Source organism: Bos indicus, chromosome 23, assembly GCF_029378745.1.
Source record: "Bos indicus isolate NIAB-ARS_2022 breed Sahiwal x Tharparkar chromosome 23, NIAB-ARS_B.indTharparkar_mat_pri_1.0, whole genome shotgun sequence".
Lineage (NCBI taxonomy): Eukaryota > Metazoa > Chordata > Mammalia > Artiodactyla > Bovidae > Bos > Bos indicus.
Window position 1 is genome coordinate 41088553 of NC_091782.1, and position 4168 is coordinate 41092720.

Consider the following 4168-nt stretch of genomic DNA (forward strand, 5'->3'; position numbering starts at 1 on the left):
AATCCCATGGACAGAGAAGCCTGGCGGGCCACAGTTCATGGGGTTGCAAAGAGTCAAACACGACTGAAGCAACTTAGCACACACTCATGCACAGCCAAGTTAGTTGATGCTGGTGCTTACATCCACCTGATAATTACTTCACTATATTGTACTTGCATTTCATTCATCTCTCTCTCCCACTACCCAGGAAACTTGCTAAGAAAAGGAATTTTCTTCTTCTCCATCAAATGCCCCATAGTACTGTGATAGATGCTCGAAAAATATGTCAATTAAATTAATATCAAAATAGCTGAAATTATTACTATATTACCATGAATTCCTGCACTCATGGATATTTTAAAGGACTGAACACGTGTCCTTACAATTCACATAACAAAGGGTCTTTTTCTTTATACTCATAGACCCATTAACTTTCCCAGGATCCTTCGAGCATCTTCAAATATATGAGATTTGCTAACTGAGGTATGAATGCCTGGCTGTTGGCTAGGATCACCACTGAAAATTTACTATTGCACTCCAGTCTTGTATAATAATCAATTCTAGTGTTCCCCGCAAGTCTACTGAAGAGAGTGCTTAGGAGCTAAATCCTGGCACCCGACTACTTGATAAGTTTGTGCTCTGCCACTTAACGTAACCTCAAGCAAGTTGTTTCACCTCTCACTATGCTTCAATTTCCTCATCTGTAAAGTGAGATAATATTATTACCTATTTCATAGAGCCATTGAAGTTAAATTATATGTAAATTACATAAGTAAAAATTTTACAACAGTAGGAATTGCTCAATGCTTGCTTAACATTTTTGTGATGATAATGACCACCATAATCAGTATCCCTAAGCATTTTATATGTATTATCTCATTTAATCTTCACAACAACTTAATAAAGGCAATATCATCTCCATTACAAATTAATACATGAAAACTTGTAATGTCATTATGTGATTGTAATATCATTGTGAACTTCTGGATGTTGTGAGAGTTGTATCTATAAATGGCAAGATTCTACTATATATTCTTTCCCTACCTCACGTCTTTATCCTCTAAAGATAATTGCACCTCAAACATCCTCATTCTATTAAAGTTAATATGATTAAAATTAAGACAATTCTCTCAGTTACCCACAAGCACAAAGCTTTGGAATGATGTTCAGTGTGTCTCTCTGCCCAACAGGCAACCAATTCTCTTCTTTAATATCTCTTGTATCCCACTCACCTTTCTGTTCCTACTTCTGCCCTCTTCACTCAGGTCCTCGTCATCTGAAAACCAGATGGCTGCACATTTAATAACTTTTGTTCTTAGTTTTAAAAGCTCATCAGTTTTGTAGAGTCCACTTTCACATATAAATTTTTTCAATTAAACCAATAAAAGTCAACCACAAACTTCTCCCAATTTCTGTATCTCTTTTGAAAACCTAAACAAAAAAAGTAAAATAAACCAGAAAAAAAAAAAAAAAACTCCATTCCAAAGGTTCCTACATCAACCACATCACACAGAAGGAGTTTCTGAAATAACCCAATTTGTCTGATGGGGAACATAAATCCCACATCAGTTTGACTTCACACTTTACTAGTGACTTATTTGTGCTTGGTTTTTTCAGGATACTTTACCAAGAAGAGGTGCTTACTTAGTGAAACAAATTAACTTCTCTTCTACCATTTGGTTTCCACTGTACTGATAGCTTTTTTAAGGCAAATTATGCTCTGAGATACCAACAAATCTTTTTTCTCTGCAGCTCTTATAAATAAACAGATGAAAAGAAAGATCTACCTCTGGTCTCTTATAGGGTTTGTCAGTCTTTAACTGGCTAAGACTCACCTCCAGTTAGATTTGTCTGATTCTTGTGACTTCTGGGTCATGATAAAATAAGAAAGAAGACAGTTCCAATGCTCATAGGCTGGAGAGCATTCTGGCGAGCAATCCAAGGACTACTCTCTCTGAGCTCACAACTCCAGGGAAGCCACAGAGTTTAAATTATTACCATAGCCTGACTGTATGTCCAATATAATAGACCAAATCCTAGTTTATCTTCTTGAAAATCACCTCAGAGCTAGAGATGTATTTGTATACTGTCCCTGTATGAAACAGTGCATCATATACAAAAAAAAAAAAAAATTGTACCCAATGTCTGCAGAAACTCAGTCTACAAACAGTACCTGTTTACTTTGTTAATTGCAAAATATAGTGCACATTTTTAAAGATGAGCATCTCACTGAGGAGGCTTCCCAGGTGGCTCAGTGGTAAAGGATTCACCCCCTAATGCAGGAGACACAGGTTCAATCCCTGGATCAGGAAGATCCCCTGGAGTAAGAAATGGCAACCTACTCCAGTATTCTTGCTGGGAAACCCCATGGACAGAGGAGCCTTGTGGGCTACATTCCATGGGGTCTCAAAGAGTCAGACACGACTTAGTGATTAAACAACAATCTCACTGAGGGGCTTTCCTGTGCCCCCTTGCCCCCATGGCTGCATTTAGAGAATTATAATACCTTTGTTTAATAATGACACCTTGAATCCACGTAACTTCTCTCCACTCTAGACTCAGAATACTTTTCTACAAATACAATTTTATTTATTCTCAAAATATATCTAAGATCCAAGAGTAAATTGTGAAAATTCTGAAACCATGGAGTCAATCAGAACTATTTTCCCCAGATTTGAGCTTTAGGGTAAATGAGAGAGAAGGGATAGAAATTTGAGAGGAAAGAGGAAATTCTCTGGTGGGCCAGTGGTTGAGACTCCATGCTTCCACTGCAGGGGGCATGGGTTTGATCTCTGGTCAAGGAACTAAGATCCCACTTGCTGTGTGGTGCAGTCAAAAAAGAAATTTGAGAGGAAATAAAAATGTAAATATCTTTGTATTTAAGGAGTTCCTTTAAAATACATAAAGATCGTTTATTTGAAGATATATGTTTCCTATAAAATTATTCCATTTGATATAATGATAAATTTAAAGAAAGTAGAATCACATATAAAATCATTATTGAAATTATTTAGCCTTTCTAAGCCAATATTTAAGAAGTTGAGAAATTCCTCCTAACATAGAAAACGAATTGCCTAATAGTAAAGAAAGAGAAAGAAGAAAAAATGAAACAAAATGCTTGGTTTTCTGGACTTAGTGTTAACTACTTTAAAATGTTTTCATTGAATTTGTTGAGGAAAAAAAAAAAGACAGGGAGAATCTTCCAGAATACTCCTTTTTGCCATGGATGTTCTTTAAAATCATCTCTTACTCTGAACTGTTACCCTCAATGGTCTGAGTCTTCTAAGTGTTCTCTTGCTTACATCTCCACAGTCTTTTGAAAACTATCCGATGATTTTAAGACTACTGTGTTTCAAAGTGTCCCAATATGTGATATTTCTAAATGCAGACAAATTACTTTCATGTTGCAAGGTCAGGTCAGTCGCTCAGTCATGTCCGACTCTTTGAGACCCCATGGGCTGCAACACGCCAGGCTTCCCTGTCCATCACCAGCTCCCAGAGCTTGCTCAAACTCATGTCCACTGAGTCAATGATGAGATCCAACCATCTCATCCTCTGTCGTCCCCTTCTCCTCCCGTCTTCAATCTTTCCCAGCATCAAGGTCTTTTCCAATGATTCAGTTCTTTGCATCAGGTGGCCAAAGTACTGGCCAAGACTATACTTTCAGGGATCATTTCTGTAGTTCATATTGCAAAAGATGAAATAAAAACCAGATGCAAACAAGCAGAGGATTCAAGACTGGGTCATGCAGAAGGCTTGTTGCAGAAAGCCATGGATGATTCACTTGACGAAAGGCCTGGGTGTGTGCTTTATTCTGCAGTAAGACAATGAAATCTTATGTTTCAAATCTAGTCAAATATGGTAGCAGCTTATTACCCCCACCTCTGCTTTTGAAAAGGATACTACTATAGATTGTTCCAGATCTCTTCTGTTAGCCCTAAATCCATCCTGTACTTTTCTCCACTGTGCACAGATCAGTACAGGAGGCTGATGTGTACAGACAACTCCATCAAGAAGCTTCTCACACTCTGGCTTCTGGTTGGGTTCTCTGGGGAGAATCCATTAGAGTAGACAGGAAATCGGAGAGTAGACAGAAATCAATGCAGACTACTCCATCAACAAGCTTCTTACACTCCCCAGTGGGAGAACCCATTAGAGCAGACAGGAAATCAGAAAGAGGAAAAGATGA

General features: G+C 37.8%; 1 pseudogene; it reads left to right on the plus strand.

Annotated features, from left to right (window-relative positions):
• Positions 1–3630: 3630 nt before the first annotated feature.
• LOC139179173 (small nucleolar RNA U3) lies at positions 3631–3740 on the plus strand (annotated as a pseudogene).
• Positions 3741–4168: the final 428 nt, after the last annotated feature.